Source organism: Vulpes lagopus, chromosome 4 (genome assembly GCF_018345385.1).
Source record: "Vulpes lagopus strain Blue_001 chromosome 4, ASM1834538v1, whole genome shotgun sequence".
In the NCBI taxonomy this organism is placed as follows: domain Eukaryota; kingdom Metazoa; phylum Chordata; class Mammalia; order Carnivora; family Canidae; genus Vulpes; species Vulpes lagopus.
In genome coordinates, this window is record NC_054827.1 from 96,031,889 (window position 1) to 96,054,607 (window position 22,719).

Consider the following 22,719-nt stretch of genomic DNA (forward strand, 5'->3'; position numbering starts at 1 on the left):
GTCCACACCGAGGGCGGTTGTCTGGCTTGTTTCCTTATCTCTGGTTTCCTTACACCTCAGCATTTTTGGGATTTTTGTGAGCCTGTTTCTGAGTGGCCCCCCACCTAGCCCTGCCTAGCCCCATTGTCCCTAACTCATTAGGACACCATAACACCATGATAAAACATATATCCCAAAAAGTGTTTGAGGGCAGCCCTGGTGGCGCAGCGGTTTGGCGCCACCTGCAGCCTGGGGTGTGATCCTGGAGACCCGGGATCGAGTCCCACATCGGGCTCCCTGCATGGAGCCTGCTTCTCCCTCTGCCTGTGCCTCTGTGTCTATGAATAAATAAATAAAATCCTAAAAAAAAAAAAAAAAAAAAAAAAAAAACCAAAAAGTGTTTGATTCACAGGAATTGAATCATTGACCAAAAAAAAAAAAAAAAAAAAGACACCATATCATTTCAAAGGAAGTTTCCCTTTATTTTGTTCTTTCCCATTTTTCTGAAATTTGTGACCTTCAGAAATGCGTTCTTAATTAAAATTTCAAACTTGGAATGCAGTACGTACTGTACAAATACATGCTGCTACTGGCTAAATTTAATAATATTAACGTGATCTATATAATACATATGCATGTATACAATGAAACACATAGAAGCATGCAATGATGGCATTTCTTAAGTGGATATCTAAACAGAAAGAAACCAAAATGCAACATTGTGTAACCATTCAATTAGAGGCTGAGGTAAACTTTAGTTTCCTAATTCCTGAATTGTTCTTTTAATTATGTTAGCACGTATTCCTTCTTAAAAAAAAAGTCAAAATGGTGAAAAATACCTAAATATATGTTATTTTATAAATATTTATTTATTTAAAATTGATTATTTTTTAAAAAAGACTGGACATAGTTGAGGATCATTCCTAAATGTGGTACTAGGAGTTTTATCATGTTGGAATTATTCTCTGCCTCCTCTTAGATTTTCTATAGTCTTAATATTTTCTATCATTACATTAAAAACTACATAATAAAATAATTAATAGAATTTAAAAATTACAAGTCAACTTCCAAATAATTAAGAATAAAGGAAATAAGAAATCCTATATTGTGGAATAGTTTGGAGTAATTGAGGAATGCAACAGATATAAGTTTCTTCTATATCTTTGTAATACACATTGGAATCAGAAAGTGGGGACCAGCACTGAGGAAATGCATCCGCTGGACAATAAAGTTGAGGCAGACAGTGAGTTCCAGTGCAAGCAGATGAGAGGAAGGAAAGGGAGCAGTGGAGCATTGAGTAGGGGTGAAAGTAAACAAAGATCAGTAGCTACTTTGAATATAATTTTGAGAGCTATTTATTTCAAAATTCTGCAGAATGCACCAAAATTGTCATACTAAGAATATTTTTTAAACTCAAAATTTTATTATTTTTAACATAATTCTTGAAACTTGGGAAATTTTGTCTCAGTCAAGCAAATGCTCTTCAGTTAATTCGATGATTTTGTTTTTAAGGTAAGTCCCAAAGAATGCAAGACAAAACCTAAAATTTCATTGTATTAAAATAGTATTCCCATTTAAATAAACAAATGAAACTTAATAGCTTCAATGTAATTTTAAAAGTATTTGAAAATTGAAACCAATGAAATTAAATAAAGAGAAATAAAAATAAATGCTTATGCAATATTTTACAGACAATAATTATAAAACAAAATGTCTATGGACATAAAAACATCACGTTATTTTTCTGATTCAATGCTAATTACTCTACATGCATAAATACTAAAACCAAAACACAAGATTATTCCGCATCTTTCCCCCACCTTCATAGGTGGTCTTTTCCTTTGTGGAGCAAACTAATGATGGAAATTCCCCTAAAGGAGGAATCTTACAGAAGCCAGGAAGACAGAGTCCAGGAGCCAGAGGGAAGTCATATAGGGCACCACATCCCCATGCAGTGCAGATGCTCCCCGGATCATCCCATGGGGGTCACTGTCCTCCTGCCATTCACATGACCTTCCCTGGTGTGCCTGGAGAGATCCAGCAGGGTGGAAGGATTATGGGCTTTCCACTGGTGGTAGTGCCAGGTCTGGTGCCCTGATAGAACCTGGAGTGACAAACTCCTGGCTTCTAGGCTTTGGAACAATGGCTGCATTGTTTCTGGTTTCCTGCTACCCTGCCGATGGTCCAGAAGTAAGATTTTCAGATCACTGCAGAAAATCTAAAATTGACATAACATAAAATTCAATCTTCCATAAAAGCATTATAAACCAAACCTCAGTAGGTACCAATATGCGGTCAGGAAACCACAGATTTCAAGACAGGTTTGTCTTGTTTTAAAACTTCAAATGCTCTGTAAGTTAACAATTGTATCGTTATATAATTTTGACTATATTCCAACGATTTCGAAGAACTGTAGAAAAAATGGCTTAAGTAAAGACACTAGGTAGGTGGAAACAAATGCTAACAGAACTTTAGTTGTTAGAAGGATAGAAAAATTCGAAATTAGTAACTGGACTCATTCAAATGAAAAATTAGCAAATCAAGAAAAGCAACACTATGATTCACTTAGAGAAATTCCAACAAGGTGAATATAAAGTGATTTATTTTTTTCCTCAATCATATTGGAATACTTTTTAAAAGCAACCTACCAATGATTTAGGCTGTGAAATTACATTTATCTTAGGAACCACCTTGCAACTGGTGAGGAAAATGACACATATTTATAGAAGGATGAATTTGACACAAGACAAGCACAACCATGAACATTTCATTTTATAAGAAAATATGAACTATGCATGTGTGTCCAAAGAAACACCCTGTTGTAGCCCATGTTTGTAAATGAAACTCATCAGTATAACAGGGTTTCACACCAACCTGAACAATAGTTAACTATAGGAAGTGACATTACAAAATAGATATGTAGCCAGGCTTCCCTGTGTTTTTACTGTAAATAATTGAGTTGTGTTGTTTCCGTGGAAGCAAAACATAGTATTATGTTTCAGTTTAGAAATAAGGATTTAAAAACAGATTCCTACTCAAATGAATGCAGTTATTTTTGGCTCTTGGGCCCATCTTTTCCTTGTTAAGAATTTTTCTCCTTCCAGCCTAGTGAGACTTGACCCCTCCCAACACAATTCTGCATTTTCCTCAGCAGCTGCTGTGAGCTTTTCAATGAGATTGACTTTGGCCTCTCATTTTCTTGATGCCAGATGGCACTGCAATCTTGAGTCCTATAAATGAAATGAAGTTTCTATTCCCGAACATGAGCAATAAAGGCATGTAAATAACTTGTGCATGGAATATTCATGGACTGATTTGAGATCTCTCACAGGGAAGAATAAGTGGATGTAGAGAATGCTGTGAGTTACAAACCACTATTCCTAGTGGTCTCTACCTTGGACTTCAGGATTATTTTTCTCTCTCTGACAAACCCTTTATCCTTTTTCCTGCACAAACTCTCTCTAAAACCAAGGGTTTGAATTAGTAAGTTTTCAGATAATAAGAAAACAAAATTTTCAATATAGACAAATAGCAATATTCCTGTTGAGAAGATATCAAATGTAGCTAATGAATTTAAGAACAACATACAATCAAGTAATTGAAGTGTCATTAAACATTTTCAAAATTTAGCTCCTACAAGTATATTCCACTTGTTTCAGGTAGATAAAATATTTTCTATTTGTGGTGCCTCAAATATTTTGTCTTTTGTTCATACCCTATTTTCTACCTGGAACAGAAATCCTATTTTTATCTTCCCTAATTTTTTTTCCTTTAGTTTCTACTATTTACCTTTTATGTATCGGTCATTATTTGCTTCCTTCAGGGAGTCTTCCCTGACCACTTAAATCTAAACTACAGGCTCATATATCCTCTGAAATCCTCCAGTACTGTGCACAATCCAAATCACAGCTTTTATACTAAAGGAGAGGAAAAAAAAGTTTTTCTTTGTATCATTCTAGATTCTCCACTGAGACTGTAACAAAAAGTTAGAATAACAAGAGAAAAATTTACACATTAAGTTTTACATGATATGAGAGCCTTCATAATGAAATGAAAGGACCCAGAGGAACTTTAAACCTGAATGTTTTTATACAAGGTTTGAAAAGAGTTGAAAGTCATAGAAAAATATGGTAGGACAAAAGGTTAAGGGCTAAGTATAATAAACTGGAGGAAATTTAACAAGGCCTATTTTCATTCAGATTCCTTTTGGTGTCTCCCTCTGTCTTAGGAGACAAGGATGGTCCTTCCTCCAGGTATAGGGAGAGCAGCTCTCACAGGAGTGTCTTAGCACTTGCTTCACGAAGAAGGTTAGCAAGTCCTTTCAGTAACTATTGTTTCTCAAATTCCTTCAGCTTAAAATAATATGCCAAGGTACCATATTTTGGGGTACTCTCCTGAGCCCTCTCACTATGCACAATTTAATTGCCTATTAATTCATCTGAATTCCCACTCCATTGATGTTAAATACAAAAGGAAAGCTGTTTTTTTTTATCTGCTCATCCACTATAGGTAAAGTAGGTGCCATGTGATTGCCACTCAAAATTTGCATACATGCAGCAGTTTCCTTATACTCATCTACTCTTCCCCAAATTAAACACAATTTAGTATTTAAATAGTACCACTTCTTTTTTAAAAATTTTTTTTTCTATTTATGATAGTCACAGAGAGAGAGAGAGAGAGAGAGAGAGAGAGAGAGTCAGAGACACAGGCAGAGGGAGAAGCAGGCTCCATGCACCGGGAGCCGGATGTGGGATTCGATCCCAGGTCTCCAGGATCGCGCCCTGGGCCAAAGGCAGGCGCCAAACCGCTGCGCCACCCAGGGATCCCAATAGTACCACTTCTAAGTCCAAAAATATTATTAAAACTTTTACCACATTACAATTTCTCAGTTTCTTCAAATTACATAGAGATAAAAATGACATCAAGTCCTCTCCCTGTCCTATCTCATCTCTTTCTCCAAACCTCCATTTTACAACTCTATGAATAGGTGATTCTGATTTTTTGTAATTTGTCAGTGTTGTGCCATGCTTCTTCTTGCCTCCTTACACTGGCAAATTTTCTTTCTGCTTGTGTGTCCTTTTCTTTCTATGTTCTGTGCGCTTGAAATCTGTATTCACCCTTTAAGAATGAAGTCACTCATTTTACTCCAGAGACCAGTGTTCATATCTCATGGTATTTTATTTTATTTTATTTTTATTTATGATAGTCACAGAGAGAGAGAGAGAGGCAGAGACACAGGCAGAGGGAGAAGCAGGCTCCATGCACCGGGAGCCCGATGTGGGACTCGATCCCGAGTCTCCAGGATCGCGCCCTGGGCCAAAGGCAGGCGCCAAACCGCTGCGCCACCCAGGGATCCCCTCATGGTATTTTAAGATATGAGTTGATCCTGATTATTTGTGGATTCAATATTTGCAAATCCATTTACTAAAATTTATTTGTAACAGCAAAATCAGTGTTTGTGGTGCTTTCAGGGTCATTTGCAGACAAGTGAAGATTGACAAAAACTTTAAGTCATTCTTTGAGAGTATGTTCCCAGCTAAGATCAAATAAGGTGATTGCTTCTTTATTTCAGCTTTATACTGTTAAAGTGTTCTGTTCATGGTGTATTTAATGCCACTCCAAGTCTGTGAATTGACTTAAGTTTGGAAGCTAGGTGGAAATCTGTTGCATTTTTGGCTTTTCCTCTTTTATAGCTCAAATAATACTCCGGTAGGCTTCCCATCTAGTTCTAGGTACCCTCTGATCAGTTAGCTACTATCATAGATCTCTGTGTGGTAAAACATTCTGATTACTAGTATATCCTCACTTTATGGTAAATCATACACCATGACTGTGGCAGTTAAGTTCTCACAAAAGCAAAACTATTCAAGCCATCACCAGCTGAAGAAGACAACATGATAAATCTTGAATCCCTGGTAATTGCACTGATATTATTAATTCAAACCAAGCAGGTGTTATATTTTCCCTCCTTGTTATAACCACCTTAGACTCCCCTTCCAAACATGCAGTAATTTCAGAGATGGCCTAGTATCTGTTTTAAGGGGTTCATCTGGGGGGATCCCTGTGGTTTAGCACCTGCCTTAGGTCCAGGGCATGATCCTGGAGTCCCAGGATCGAGTCCCACATTGGGCTTCCTGCATGGAGCCTGCTTCTCCCTCTGCCTGTGTCTCTGCCTCTCTCTCTCTCTCTGTGTGTGTATTTCATGAATAAATAAATAAATAAATAACATCTTAAAAAAAAGGATTAATCTGATCAGATGAATCTCACAAAAGATAGTCTACATTTTAATTAATTAAAAGTCAATAATGAAGTGTAGATTCGTGACCCTCTCAGAAGCCTTTCTGGAATAATCTGTGATTGGTATAGGGCAGGAAAAGACTGAAGAAAGAGGCAAGCCAATACAGGTTGGTAGGTGGTTATTTTATTTTATTTTATTTTAATTATTTTATTATTTTTTGGTAGATGGTAATTTTATTAATAGTAATAATGATGATGATATTGTTATTATAATCACATTGACTCATCAAATCTTAAAAGTTTACAAAAAGGCCCTAACTAGGCTCAGACACTTTTTTTAAAAATTTAAATTTTAGGGAGACAGAACATGAAGACTCCTAACTCTGGGAAACGAACTAGGGGTGGTGGAAGAGGAGGAAGGCGGGGGGTGGGGGTGAATGGGTGACGGGCACTGAGTGGGGCACTTGACGGGATGAGCACTGGGTGTTATTCTGTATGTTGGCAAATTGAACACCAATAAAAATAAATTTATTGTTAAAATAAATAAATAAATAATACATTTTAGTTATTTTTTTAAAGATTTATTTATTTATTCATGAGAGACACACAGAGAGAGGCAGAGATATAGGCAGAGGGAGAAGCAGGCTCTCCACAGGGATCCCTCTATGGGACTCAATCCCAGATCCCGAGATCATGCCCTGAGTCAAAAGCAGATGCTCAACCACTGAGCCACCCAGGCATCCCTAAATTTAAATTTTAGTTAGTTTATGTGGAGTGCAATATTGGTTTCTGGAGTAGAATTCAGTGATTTATTACCTACATATAAAACCTAGTGCTGGGATCCCTGGATGGCTCAGCAGTTTAGTGCCTACTTTCGGGACAGGGCCTGATCCTGGAGTTTTGGGATCGAGTCCTATATCTGGCTCCCTGTATGGAGCCTGCTTCTCCCTCTGCCTGTGTCTCTGCCTCTCTCTCTCTCTCTCTCTCTCTCTCTCTCTGTGTGTCTCTCATGAATAAATAAATAAAATCTTTAAAAAAAGAAGCAAAAGAATAAAGAAAACATTAAAAAACAAACAAAGAAACAAACAAAAAACCTAGTGCTCAGGATGCCTGGGTAGCTCAGTGGTTGAGCATCTGCTGTTAGCTCAGGGCATGATCCCAGGGTCCTGTGATCAAGTCCCACATCAGGGTCCCCACATGGAGCCTGCTTCTCCCTCTGCCTATGTTTCTGCCTTTCTCTCTCTGTCTCTCATGAATCAGTGGATAAAATCTTAAAAAACAAAACAAAACCCTAGTGCTCATCACAAATGATGAATGCTCATCACTCTTTAATACCCATCACCTATCTAGCTCATCACCCAGCTACCTCTCCCCATCAATCCTGTTTGTTCTCTATCATTAAGTCTTTTTTTAAAAAAGATTTTTTAAAAATAGATAGATTCATTCATTCATTCATTCATTCATTCATTCATGAGAGATGCAGAGAGAGAGAGAGGCAGAGACACAGGCAGGCAGAGGGAGAAGCAGGATCCCTGCCAGGAGCCGGACTTGGCACTTGATTCTGGATCCCAGGATCGCACCCAGAGCCAAAGGCAGATGCTCAACCGCTGAGCCACCTAGGCACCTTAAAAAGATTTTAATTATTTATTTGACAGAGAGACAGAGAGACAGAGAGAGGTATATATATATGTATATATATATATATATATAGAGAGAGAGAGAGAGAGAGAGAGAGAACACAAGCAAAGGAATCTGCAGGCAGAGAGAGAGAGAGAAGTAAGCTCCTCAATGAGCAAGGAGCTCAACACAGGACTCAATACCAGGACCCTGAGATCATGACACAAGTCAAGGGCAAACATTTAACTGACTAAGCCACCCAGGCTCCCCTGTCCTTATGAGTCTTGTAGTGTGTTTCCTTCTCTTCTTTTATCCTTTACCCTTTCCCGTACGTTTAGTTGTTTTCTTTCTTAAATCCCACATATGAGTGAGATATGGTATTTTTCTTTCTCTGACTTATTTCACTTAGTATAGTACACTCCAGCTCCATCCACCTCATTGAAAATGGCAAGATTTAACTTTTTAAAAAGATTTTATGTATTTATTCATGAGAGACACACACAGAGAGAGACAGAGACACAGGCAGAGGGAGAAGCAGGCTCCCTTCAGGGAGCTCGATATGGGACCCGATCCTGGGACTCCAGGATCATGCCCTGGGCCAACTGCTGAGCCACCCAGGTGTCCCAAGATTTAACTTTTTTGATTGGCTGAGTCATATTCCATTATATATATTATTCCATTACTGCTGAATGGATAAAGATGTGATGTATGTCTACAAATTCTTTATCCATTCAGCAGTTGATGGGCATTGTATTTGAGCTCTCTTCATAGGCTATTGACAATAGTGCTATAAACATCGGGATGCATGTACCCCTTTGAATCAATATTTTTGTATCCTTTGGGAAAATATCTAGTAGTGCAATTGCTGGATCATAGGGTAGTTCTATTTTTAAATTTTGAGGAACCTCTAATCTGTTTCCTAGCATGGCTTCACCAGTTTGCATTCCCACCAACACCATAGGAGTGTTTTCCCTTCTCTGCATCCTCACTAACACCTATTGTTTCTTGTGTCGCTAAATTTAGCCATTCTGTCAGGGGTGAGGTATTATCTCATTATCGTTTTGATTTTTTTTAATATAAATTTATTTTTTATGGGTGTTCAATTTACCAACATATAGAATAACACCCAGTGCTCATCCCATCAAGTACACCCCTCGGTGCCCGTCACCCAGTCACCCCCACCCCCTGTCCACCTCCCCTTCCACCCCCCTAGTTTGTTTCTCAGAATTACAAGTCTCTCACATTCTGTCTCCCTTTCTGATATTTCCCACTCATTTTTTCTCCTTTCCCCTTTATTCCCTGTCACTATTTTTATATTCCCCAAATGAATGAGAATATATAATGTTTGTCTTTCTCTGATTGACTTATTTCACTCAGCATAATACCCTCCAGTTCCATCCACATCAAAGCAAATGGTGGGTATTTGTCGTTTCTAATGGCTGAGTAAAATCCCATTGTATACATAGACCACATCTTCTTTATCCATTCATCTTTCGATGGACACCGAGGCTCCTTCCACAGTTTGGCTATAGTGGACATTGCTGCTAGAAACATCGGGGTGCAGGTGTCCTGGCGTTTCATTGCATCTGTATCTTTGGGGTAAATCCCCAGCAGTGCAATTGCTGGGTCATAGGGCGCATCTATTTTTAACTCTTTGAGGAACCTCCACACAGTTTTCCAGGGTGGCTGCATCAGTTCACATTCCTACCAACAGTGCAGGAGTGGTCCCCTTTCTCCACATCCTCTCCAACATTTGTGGTTTCGTGCCTTGTTAATTTTCCCCATTCTCACTGGTGTGAGGTGGGATCTCATTGTGGTTAAGATTTGTATTTCCCTGATGGCAAGTGATGCAGAGCATTTTCTCATGTGCACGTTAGCCATGTCTATGTCTTCCTATGTGAGATTTCAGTTCATGTTTTTTGCTCATTTCATTATTGGATTGTTTGTTTCTTTGGTTTGAGTTTAATAAGTTCTTTATAGATCTTGGATACTAGCCCTTCATCTGATAAAAAAGAAATAAAAGGCTTTCAAATTGGCAAAGAAGAAGTCAAACTTTCCCTCTTTGCTGATGATATGATACTCTACATAGAAAACCCAAAAGACTCCACCCCAAGATTGCTAGAACTCATACAGAAATTTGCAAGTGTGGCAGGATACAAAATCAATGCCCAGAAGTCAATGGCAGTTCTATACACTAACAATGAGACTGAAGAAAGAGAAATTAAGGAGTCAATCCCATTTACAATTGCCCCCAAAAGCATAAGATATCTAGGAATAAACCTAACCAAAGAGGTACAGGATCTATATCCTAAAAACTACAGGCCACTTCTGAAATAAATTGATGAAGACACAAAGAGATGGAAAAATATTCCATGCTCATGGATCGGAAGAATTAATATAGTGAAAATGTCAATGTTACCCAGGGCAATTTACATGTTTAATGCAATCCCTATCAAAATACCATGGACTTCTTCAGAGAGTTGGAACAAATTATTTTAAGATTTGTGTGGAATCAGAAAAGACCCCGAATAGCCAGGGGAGTATTGAAAAAGAAAACCAGAGCTGGGGGCATCACAATGCCAGATTTCAGGTTGTACTACAAAGCTGTGGTCATCATGACAGTGTGGTACTGGCACAAAAACAGACACATAGATCAATGGAACAGAATAGAGAATCCAGAAGTGGACCCACAACTTTACTGTCAACTAAAATTTGACAAAGAAGGAAAGACTATCCACTGGAGAAAAGACAGTCTTTTCAATAAATGGTGCTGGGAAAATTGGACATCCACATGCAGAAGAATGAAACTAGACCACTCTCTTTCACCATATAGAAAGCTAAACTCAAAATGGATGAAAGATCTAAATGTGAGACAAGAATCCATCAAAATTCTAGAGCAGAACACAGGCAACACCCTTTTTGTACTTGGGCACAGTAACTTCTTGCAAGATACATCCATGAAGGCAAGAGAAACAAAAGCAAAAATGAACTATTGGGACTTCATCAAGTTAAGAAGCTTTTGCACAGCAAACGATACAGTCAACAAAACTAAAAGGCAACCTACAGAATGGGAGAAGATATTTGCAAATCACGTATGGTTTTGATTTGTATTTCCCTGATGACGAGTGATGTTGAGCATCTTTTGCATGTGTTTGGGCTCAGTCACTGTTAAGATGAAAACATTTTCAGTATTATAGCATCAACTCAAGGCTCATGTCCTTGGAGCAAAAAGGGCAAGTGGAACCTACACCCAGGGGGAGATTAGTGGGTCCAGCTTATGGGACAATCAGTTGTCATATCTTTTTTGATCACATTCCCCAACATTCCAGCCCTTGTGACTGGCTCTTACAATATCATATGCCCCTCTTTTCTGCAATGGGCCTGAGTGGTCAGCAAAGGGTTTCATAGCATGGAGGTGGCTCTTGTGGTGGCTATCTGGCCACATTGGAGACAGATGTCACAAGAATAATATAGGCACATGCAAGAGAAAATTCAGATTAAGGCAATATATTTTTTAAATTATTTATTTATTTGACACAGAGAGAGGGAGAGAGCACAAGCAGGGGAGGAGCAGAGAGAGAGAGAGAAGCAGGTTCCCTGCCAAGCAGGGATCCTGTCTTAGGGCTTGATCCCAACACCTCGGAATCATGACCTGAGCTGAAGGCTGACACCCAACCCACTGAGTAACCCAGGTGCCCCAAAACAATGATTTTTAAAATTAGTGAAAACTTTTTCTACCAAGAGATAGGATCCAAACATTAACTTATTAAATCTTGCTGTGGGTTTTGGGTCACTCAGGACACTTATTTGTGTCCTCCTGTCATTTAATAAAGATGCTATATTAACAGACTCATTAGGTATGAGCATACATCATTCTGTACGGATAATAGTACAGGTGCCTTCTTGTGATGCATAATAATGTCTAATACCATCCTACTTAGGAGGACATAAGAGTCATTTCAGGGTTGAGTAGGACCAGGCTTTGTTGGTTATCATGCAGGGCTTGCTGGGTGAATTTAGTAAGGTATCCTGTTTGTGCTATAACATCTTCTTGGCCTATGGGGGGAACAAAGGCAGTGACCAAATGATTATACCTGTGAAAAACAATGTCTAAATGGCTGTGAGGAGAGGGAGGTAGGCAGCTTTAGGAACTTGCCTTGGTTTTAAATGCCATACATATTGGCCAGGGGAAGAAGCATTATCAAACATGAGAAGATGAAATAGGGATGGGATATACCAGAGCAGAACCCCCAACTTCTCTCTTCTCTCAAGGTGGATGTTCCATTTCTGTGGATAGGTCTGCTGATAGCCTTATGCCTACCCTTATAGGTTAAGGACTTCTTGTCCCAAGCTATTTTCTGGATTTTCTCTTTATCTTAGAAATTTGCAAGTTTTACTATAATATGTTGGGGTGACCTGTTTTCATTGATTTTTAGGGAGGTTCTCTGTGCCTCTTGGACTTGAATGCCTGTTTCCTTCCCCAGATCAGGGAAGTTCTCAGCTATAATTTGTTCAAATAAACATTCTGCCTCTATATCCCACTCCTCATATTCTAGGATCCCTATAATACAGATATTATTTTGCTTTATGGAATTGCTAATTTATCTAAATCTCCCTTCGTGATCTAATAGTTTTCATTCTCTCTTCTTTTCATCTTCCTTATTTTCCATCATCTTTCATGTTACTGATTCACACTTCTACTTTGTTCATGTTCATTTTCATTTTATGGCCTCCACCTGGGACTGCATAACAGATAGCTTTTTAAATTTTGGTATGACTAGATTTTAGTTCTTTTAGCTCTACAGTAAGGGATTCTCTAGTGTCTTCTATGTTTTTTTGCAAACCTAGCTAGTATATTTATAATCATTGTTTTTTAAATTCTAGTTCAGACATCTTACTTATAACTGTATTGATTAAATCCCTGGCAATTAGTACTACCTCCTGTTCCTTCTTTTGGTATGAACTTCTTTGTCTTGTCATTTTGTCCAGAAAAGAAAAGAAGAAAAAAAGAGAATAAACAACGACAACAGAAAATAAAAACCCAACAAAAATCTATATATATCCTGGGTGTGTTTTGGTCTGCTTGTTAAAGGAAGTTAGATCACAAAATTAGAAAGGAAAACTTATATCTATAAAAATAGAATAAAGTGTCTTAACTATAGGAAATAAACAGAGTTGCTGGTGGGGCGATGGGGTAACTAGGTGATGGGCATTAAGGAACATATTTGATGTAGTGATGTAATAGATATAATATGCAACTGAGGGATCACTAGATTCTACCTCTGAAACTAATAATATGTTATATGTTAATTAAATTGAAGTTAAATAAAATATTAATAAAGAGTAAAATACAATGAAAGGAAACAAAATAATATATATAACAAAATTAAAATTAAAAAACAATTAAAAAGAAGTAAAAAATAAGAAAAAAACAAAAAATAATACAAAAAGAATAAAGAATAAAAATACAATGAATGCTATATACTGTTTTCCCCAAGAGCTGAAATTTTGCAGCTCTCTGTGATCAGTAAACTTGGTCCAGTGAGTTGTTTGTGCTGGTCCTCTGGGGGAGGAGCCTCTTGCACTGATCCTCAGGTACACTTGCCCTAGTATAAATGTGCCTTTCATGCACAGAGACAGGGCTCAGAATAAGGGGCTCTGGATTCCACTACGTGGCTCCGTTTTGCTCCTTGAAGGCTTTCAACACTGATGAGTGGGGTGAATATGACTATACCTGACTCTCTATCCCTGGAGCTGAGAATTCGTGTCCCCCACTCTTCAGTGAGCCATCACAGAAAAGCAATCAATCACTCGTCTCCCTGGTTTCCATACAAACTCTGCGTTCACCCACCCTGTGACTGAGTGTTTTTATTTCAGGCACATTACTGAGTTCCAAAACTCCAAATTTTATGGACTCCTGTGGCGCAGACCTATGCTGTTCTGCTTTGGGGTGAAGGGGAGGTCATGACACACTTCTGCTTTTTGCCAGACCCCTCCCAGGAAAGTGGTCACCCAACTGTGCAGTGGTTTGCAGTTTATGGCAACGCAGAACAGAAAGCTAGCACCTAGACTCCCCGTTTTCAGCTGGCTTCACTGCTGCTATGCCTAGGAATTCTGCCATACTCAGGCACCAATGGTTCTTCCTGTGACCCCAAGGATCCTGAGACCACACTGTCATAGTCACATTTCCACCCTGCTTCAGCACCTGAGCACCTACTTATAAGCTAGGGATGTCCCCCACTGTAGCCAACTTCTGAAAGTTCTGATTTTGCACTCCTCTGTTTGTAATACTTTGCAGAAACCTCCTTAAGAAGGCTCCCTTTTCTCCACCATATCCTCAGCTATATCACACTGGTTTCAAGTCTCCACACCTTCAACCCTCCAAACGGTCATGCTTCTCTACTTGTAGGCTTGTAGCTTTGGTTTTCTCAGTTCTCTGATTGATTTCTCAGGTGTTCAGAATTATTTGATAGTTATTTAGTTGTATTCAAGGGATGAAACAAACTTGGAGTTTGTCTCCCTACTCTTCTGCCATCTTAACTTCTCCCCTGTGACCAAAGTGGTTTTCTCTGTGAACAATCTATTCTGTTGTTTTATCATTTTATTTTTATTTTTATTAACCTTGTCACTTGTAGGTTATAGGGAAGATGAATCCTCTATTTAATATCAAGTTTCTGTGTTTGTTTTTTTCTCAGTATTACAGAGATTGACCTTTGAAATGTGACCCCCAATTACTATCTATTCAATGGGAGTATCCATTCATAGTACTTAAATTTCTCCAATCCCCTAATGATGGCAGCCTGGTTTGCATGACAGCAGGGGAAAGCTTGTTAGGCTAGATGTGGTTTCCACACAAACCAAAGCATATTTAGAACCATCTCTCAGGGGAGGGGGCCAATATAATAAATTTTCTAATTCCTCACTGGTCAAGAAGTCTGACAAATGGCCCCAAATTCTTTTGGCAGTTGCTGTAGGTCTTTTTTTTAGAACAGACATGACAGGCTATTACTGCACTAAGTCACTGTATTTTAAAGGAAATCTGACATCCTTGGCAATATGTCATTTCACCAGGGTCTTTCGATAGCCATTCTTTCTCTGCACTCAATCTGCTCTATCTACTGATGGGTCAGTAGCTAAGGCTTATACCCAAGCTAAGGCATCAGCTTCCTCATAGACAGGTGATGGTAGTGCCTTGTTAGCTGTGACATGGAAAACAGTGAGGGCTGCCATAGACTCTTGCATATGGACCCAAATGTCTCTCTACATGTCTTGACCTCACATGGGCTTATTCATAATCATCCACCCCTTGGCTTTCTATTGTCTGAGCTGTAAGATTAATCCCTTTGGAGCATGACTGTGATTGCAAAGTGCTCATGAGTAATCACCAGACAGACTGCTCTGAGCTCAGCTCATTGGCTGCTGCATTATCTGACGTGTGAGAGGCCCTACCTGGAGGAGTGTTGTGTCCGCTGCTAGGAGCTGTTGCTCTAAGGGGACAAAATCTGTCCCCTTTCAGAACTGGGACCAGAATGCTAAGGGCATTCTTCTGCTGTTTCTGCTATAGTGCCTAATTCATAATTTTTAGTCAAAGACCTCTTTAACTAAATTAACTAAATTGTTAGATACTTGTGAGATATCCAGACCTTTCATCTGCTTCACTAGTATTTTTGCCTTTTCAAAGATGGCTTGCTTCACTGATCCCCAGTCCCACATACGTCCTTGTTAGAGAGCAAGAAATTCCTGTCCTTTCAAGGAACTGGAATAAGAGTCAAATTTATAGGAGATAGATTAAGAGGAGAAAATCAAATTTAAGAGGCATATGGAGAATCCACATAGACATGGAAATTCCAAAGACAGTCAGGTAAACTGATGTATATATGTCTTTCTGACATAAGGAGACGAGAGTTGGGGTCTGGGATTTCAGAGGAAAGAAATGCATTATGGAACAGATGTTTTGATAATCATATGTTTGCTCTAACATACAGATGGGTCATTCAGATAAAATTTATATGTTAATAACCCTATTCTGGGGAAGACCCTCAGTTAAATTCCACTGTGTGATTAAGGGAGAGACAAAAGTTTCTCTTGAGCCCACAGGATCTCAAGTGCCTTCAATTCAAGATAATCCACATGCCAAAGAGACACATTCTGGGGAAGGGTCCTATCCTGAACCCCCCTTCAGTTTCACTGCCGGAAACTTCTTTGAGAATTTCACATATTAGTACATGAGCTGGTAGGTTCTTTCATCTCATCAATCCAATTTCTTAGTCCTGACAATACAATAGATCAGTTTAGTCGAAGTCACTTCAGGAGGCAGTGATGTAGGCATATTTTTAAAGTCAGGCCTGTGATTCAAGAAATCAGGTATTAAGGAGGAATTTCTATGGAAACAAATGAAAAAAAAAAAAAACTGGTGGTTAATGATTGGGTCAAGTGTTAAGCCAGTTTCTGGGTCCTAATGCTGCTGGTTACAAAGACTTAAGGATGTCAGACTTGTAGCATCTTCAGATAGTGTGATGGCAGGTAATGGGAATCTGACAGATTTTCCTATTTTTTTTTTCCAAGTGTTCTCAAATGTCTCTGATGATCTTTTGAGTGGACCATAGAAAAGGTTCAAAGATTGTCTATGCATGAGCTATTATAGCAATTTCTTTACAGAAAGTCATTTGTATTTAATTTGCCGGGCTTCAGGATAAAGGGCAGTTTAAATTCTCAAATGATTTCAAGTCAGAAAGGTGGGAACAAAATCAAAATGTTAGATTGGACATTTGTAGCCAGGTATTGGAGAACATTAAAAGAACCTAGGAACTAGTCCAGTTTATAATGAATAGTGTTAAAATCTAATATCTAAAAAGATGTTACTGAAATATATTTTCTCTCTATAATCACCCTAATTTTTACCAAAGATAGCCAACATAATTCTAATTTTTTTTACAAAATAGGTATGATTTCAAAAAAATAAATAACTTGACCTGATTATTTAAATAAGCAGAGAGAGAATACTGACTCTACATAGCCTCTTTAAACTTTGCTGGATCTTTTCATAAGGAATTTCTAGATAGAACTATTTTTCTAAGATCTTATTTATTTATTCATGAGAAACAGAGAGAGGCAAACACATCAGCAGAGGGAGAACCAGGCTCCCTGTGGGGAGCCTGATGCAGAACTTGATTCCAGGACCCCAGGATCACAACCTGAGCCAAAGGCAGACTCTCAACCACTGAGCCACCCAGGCAACCCTAGATTGAACGTTTTTTGGTATATTTTTTTATTGGAGTTCATTTTGCCACCATATACTATATCATCCAGTGCTCATGCCATCAAGTGCCCCCGTAGTGCCCGTCACCCTCTCACCCCATCCACCCCCTCCCCTTCCACTACCCCTTGTTAGTTTCCCAGAGTTAGGAGTCTCTCATGTTCTGTCACCCTCTCTGATTTTTCCCCACTCATTTTCTCTCCTTTCCCCTATAATCCCTTTCACTATTTTTTTTATATTCCCCATATGAATGATACCATATAATGTTTGTCCTTCTCAGATTGACTTACTTCTCTCACCATAATACCCTCCAGTTCTATCCACGTTGAAGCAAAGGGTGGGTATTCGTCATTTCTAATGGCTGAGTAAAATCCCATTGTATATATAGACCACATCTTCTTTATCCATTCATATTTCAATGGACACCAAGGCTCCTTCCACAGTTTGGCTATTATGGACATTGTGGCTTATAAACATTGGGGTGCAGGTGTCTCAGCTTTTCAGTGCATCTGTATCTTTGGGGTAAATCCCCAGCAGTGCAATTGCTGGATCGTAGGGTAGCTCTATTTTAAAATCTTTGAGGAACCTCCACACAGTTTTCTGGAGTGGCAGTACCAGTTCACATTTCCACCAACCAGTGCAAGAGGGTTCCCCTTTCTTCACATCCTTTCCAACATATTTTGTTTCCTGTCTTGTTAATTTTCACCATTCTCACTGGTGTCATGTGGTATCTCATTGTAGGAATAGAGGGAACATTCTCAGCATCTTAAAAGCCACCTACAAAAATCCCACAGCAAATATCATTCTCAATGGGGAAACACTGGGAGCCTTTACCCTAAGATCAGGAACAAGACAGGGATGTCCACTCTCACCACTGCTATTCAACATTGTACTAGAAGTCCTAGCCTCAGCAATCAGGCAACAAAAAAGAAATAAAAAACATTCTAATTGGCAAAGAAGAAGTAAAACTCTCTCTCCTTACATATGACATGATACTGTACATAGAATATCAAAAAGTCTCCACCCCAAGATTGCTAGAACTCATACAGCAATTTGGCAGTGTGGCAGGATACAAAATCAATGCCCAGAAATCAGTGGCATTTCTCTACACTAACAATGAGACTGAAGACAGAGAAATTAAGGAATCAATCCCATTTACAATTGTACCCAAAAGCATCAGATACCTAGGAATAAACCTAACCAAAGAGGTAAAGGATCTATACCCTAAAAACTGCAGAACACTTCTGAAAGAAATCGAGGAAGACACAAAGAGAAGGAAAAATATTCCATGCTCATGGACTGGAAGAATTAATATTGTGAAAATGTCTATGCTACCCAGGGCAATTTACATGTTTAATGCAATCCCTATCAAAATACCATGGACTTCTTCAGAGAGTTGGAACAAATCATCTTAAGATTTGTGTGGAATCAGAAAAGACCCCGAATAGCCAGGGGAGTATTGAAAAAGAAAACCATAGCTGGGCGCATCACAATGCCTGCTTTCAAGTTGTACTAGAAAACTGTGATCATCAAGACACTGTGGTACTGGCACAAAAACAGACACATAGATCAATGGAACAGAATAGAGAATCCAGAAGTGGACCCTCAACTCTATGGTCAACTAATATTCGACAAAGAAGGAAAGACTATCCACTGGAAAAGGACAGTCTCTTCAACAAATGGTGCTGGGAAAATTGGACATCCACATGCAGAAGAATGAAACTAGACCGCTCTCTTTCACCATATACAAAGATAAACTCAAAATGGATGAAAGATCTAAATTTGAGACAAGATTCCATCAAAATCCAGAGGAGAACACAGGCAACACTCTTTTTTGAACTTGGCCACAGCAACTTCTTGTAAGATACATCTATGCAAGGGAAACAGAAGAAAAAATGAACTATTGGGAATTAATCAAGATTAAAAGCTTCTGAACAGCAAAAGAAATAGTGAAGAAAACTAAAAGACAACCTACAGAATGGGAGAAGTTATTTGCAAATGACATATCAGATAAAGGGCTAGAATCCAAGATCTATAAAGGACTTATTAAACGCAACAGCACAGAAACAAACAATCGAATCATAAAATGGGCAAAAGACATGAACAGAAATTTCACCAAACAAGACATACACATGGCCAACAACTGGCCAGATCTTAATGCATGGCATCTTGTGCCTTCCTAGCTTTGCAGAATAGCACACTAGGATCTTTAAATTTTTATCCTACTCTGCTATCTTGTCTGCCAGCCCCTAAACCATCAGGCTAGTGGGCACTCTCATGTCCTTTTTCAAACATTAGCTCATTTTTTAACATCTAGACATGAGCTTCAACCTCCAGCCTGATATTTGTGGTCAGCTGAACTGCCCTTGGTAGTTGCCAGCCCACTGCAACTAACATGTTTTCCTTCTTTGCTGCAGTGTGCAATTTACAGTTCCTCCAACTAGCACATTAGACTGTCTCACATTGCCCAGGTGTCCCTGTACTTATGCAGTAGTCTTCAAGCATCTGACGTAGGGGCCTCCTCTTCCCAAACAGAGATCTATGGCCAACTCAGATTTCTCCCATGGATACCTCATTCCCAAGGCCTATTTCTTTGGTCTCCTATTTCTTTGGGCTCAGCAATTATAGGTTCACAAGTCCCTCAGGAGCATTTCTGGTCTAATCTAAAACTGGACCCCATATACAGAGGGCAGTGAGACTGAAGAAAGAGGCAGGTCACTCTAGGTTGGTAAGTAGCAAATTTATTTTATTTTATTATTTTATTTTTAAGGATTTTATTCACTTCTCTGAAAAAGAATGATAGCACACAAGCAGGGGGAGAGACAGAGGGAGAGGGAAAAGAAGAAGACTCTCCGCTGTGCAGGGAGCCCAATGTGGGGCTCCATCCCAGGACCCTGGGATTATGACCTGAGCCAAAGCCGACACTTAACTGACTGAGCCACCCAGGAGCACACTGGCAAATGAAAATTTTAATAATCTCAAAGGAAACCTACATATGAGGCTTGTCTTAGGTGACGGCAAGATGAATGGATCCCTGCACTGGCTCACCAAATCTTAAAAGTTTTTAAAGAGGCCTTATCTAGTCTAAATCACATAAAATGTGCAGATAATTCAACATCACATCAATCTTAACACTATGTCTTGGAGAAACCACTGGGAGTGGGAAAGGCAAGTGGAAATCACATTCAATGATGGAGAAGGGTGATGGGGAGGAGACTTTGAGTGTCTGGGTGCAAATCATAGGTCAATCAGTGGTCATGTCTTTTTTGATCATGTTCCCTAATGTAAGGGAACATGATCAAATTATGATTATGTCTGCAGTAGTTCTTCGCTTTTGTCCTCTAACATAACATAATCACAGTAGTGATATCCCTTACCATATTCCGTTGGCAGGCTCCACCCACACTCAAGGGGATGAAATTACATAAAGGTGTGATTAATTATGGGTCACTTTAAAATGTTTTGCCCATAGGCACCACACTTCAGGTACCATCTGCTGCATTGCGAGCACACGCATTCTCTCATCAGACCAGCTGGTGATTTCATGCTCTATCTGGTTTTCCCTTTTCCAACATAGGTTATGGTTCTTTTCTTTTTTAATTTATTTTTTATTGGTGTTCAATTTGCCAACATATAGAATAGCACCCAGTGCTCATCCCATCAAGTGCCCCACTCAGTGCCTGTCACCCAGTCACCCTCACCCCCGCCCACCTCCTCTTCCACCACCCCTAGTCCGTTGCCCAGAGTTACGAGTCTCTCATGTTCTGTCTCCCTTTCAGATATTTCCCACTCATTTTTTCTCCTTTCCCCTTTATTCCCTGTCACTATTTTTTATATTCCACAAATGAATGAGAATATATAATGTTTGTCCTTCTCTGATTGACTTATTTCACTCAGCATAATACCCTCCAGTTCCATCCACGTCAAAGCAAATGGTGGGTATTTGTTGTTTCTAATGGCTGAGTAATATTCCATTGTATACATAGACCACATCTTCTTTATCCATTCATCTTTCGATGGACACCGAGGCTCCTTCCACATTTAGGCTATTGTGGACATTGCTGCTATAAACATCAGGGTGCAGGTGTCCTGGCATTTCATTGCATCTGTATCTTTGGGGTAAATCCCCAGCAGTGCAATTCCTGAGTCATAGGGCACATCTACTTTTAACTCTTTGAGGAACCTCCACACAGTTTTCCAGAGTGGCTGCACCAGTTCACATTCCCACCAACAGTGCAGGAGGGTTCCCCTTTCTCCACATTCTCTCCAACATTTGTGGTTTCGTGCCTTGTTAATTTTCCCCATTCTCACTGGTGTGAGGTGGTATCTCATTGTGGTTTTGATTTGTATTTTCCTGATGGCAATTGATGCAAAGCATTTTCTCATGTGCTTGTTAGCCATGTCTATGTCTTCCTCTGTGAGATTTCTGTCCAAGATTGCTAGAACTCATACAGCAATTTGGCAGTGTGGCAGTATACAAAATCAATGCCCAGTAGTCAGTGGCATTTCTATACACTAACAATGAGACTGGAGAAAGAGAAATTAAGGAGTCAATCCCATTTATAATTGCACCCAAAAGCATAAGATACCTAGGAATAAACCTAACCAAAGAGGTAAAGGATCTATACCCTAAAAACTATAGAACACTTCTGAAAGAAATTGAGGAAGACACAAATAGATGGAAAAATATTCCCATGCTCATGGATTGGAAGAATTAATATTGTGAAAAAGGCAATTTTACCTCGGTCAATTTACATGGTTATGGTTCTGTTCTGCTAAGGATATACCTAGAAAGAACTCGTGTATTCTGTGTGCGTTTATTATGTACTTAGCTTCCATGTAAGTAGAACTGAACATAAACAATTTATAGTTGAATTCATTATTATCATGACCATCATAATTAATTATTGAAGTCTTATATTAGAAAAAAATATTTTTTAAAGATTTTATTTACTTATTCATGAGAGACACACAGAGAGAGGCAGAGACATAGGCAGAGGGAAAAGGAGGCTCCCTGTGGGGAGACCAATGAGAGATTTGATCCCAGGACCCTGAGATCATGACCTGAGCCAAAGGCAGAATCTCAACCACTGAGCCACCCAGGTGCCCCCGCCTTTCCCACCAAAATACTGTAATACCAACATTTTACATCTTTGGCTTTGGAAAACCTGGTGCTCATATTTTCCTTTCCACTGGCATCTCAGTGACTAGATCGGAATTCTTCAAATATAGAATTTGTCTTTTGCTATGCCTCGTCTTGTCTTATGGCTGTATTGGAGCAGGGGATATTCAGGTGGGGCCAATAGTTATGTGAATTGCTTCAATGTTGTGTTCCAAAGGATAAATTGCTATAGGACAGGAAGATGATGCAAAGAGTAATAGAGAAAGAGTACATTTGTAAAGGCAAATATTTTCTTTTTTGAAAAGATTTTATTTATTTACTCATAAAGACACAGAGAAAGAGGCAGAGACATAGGCAGAAGGAGAAGCAGGATCCTCTCTGGGAGACCAATGGGGGACTCAATCCCTGGACCCTGGGATCCCAACCTGAGACTAAGGCAGATGCTCAACTGTTGAGCCACCCAGGCATCCCAAAGCAACTATTTTCATAGTGTTCTTACTATATAGTT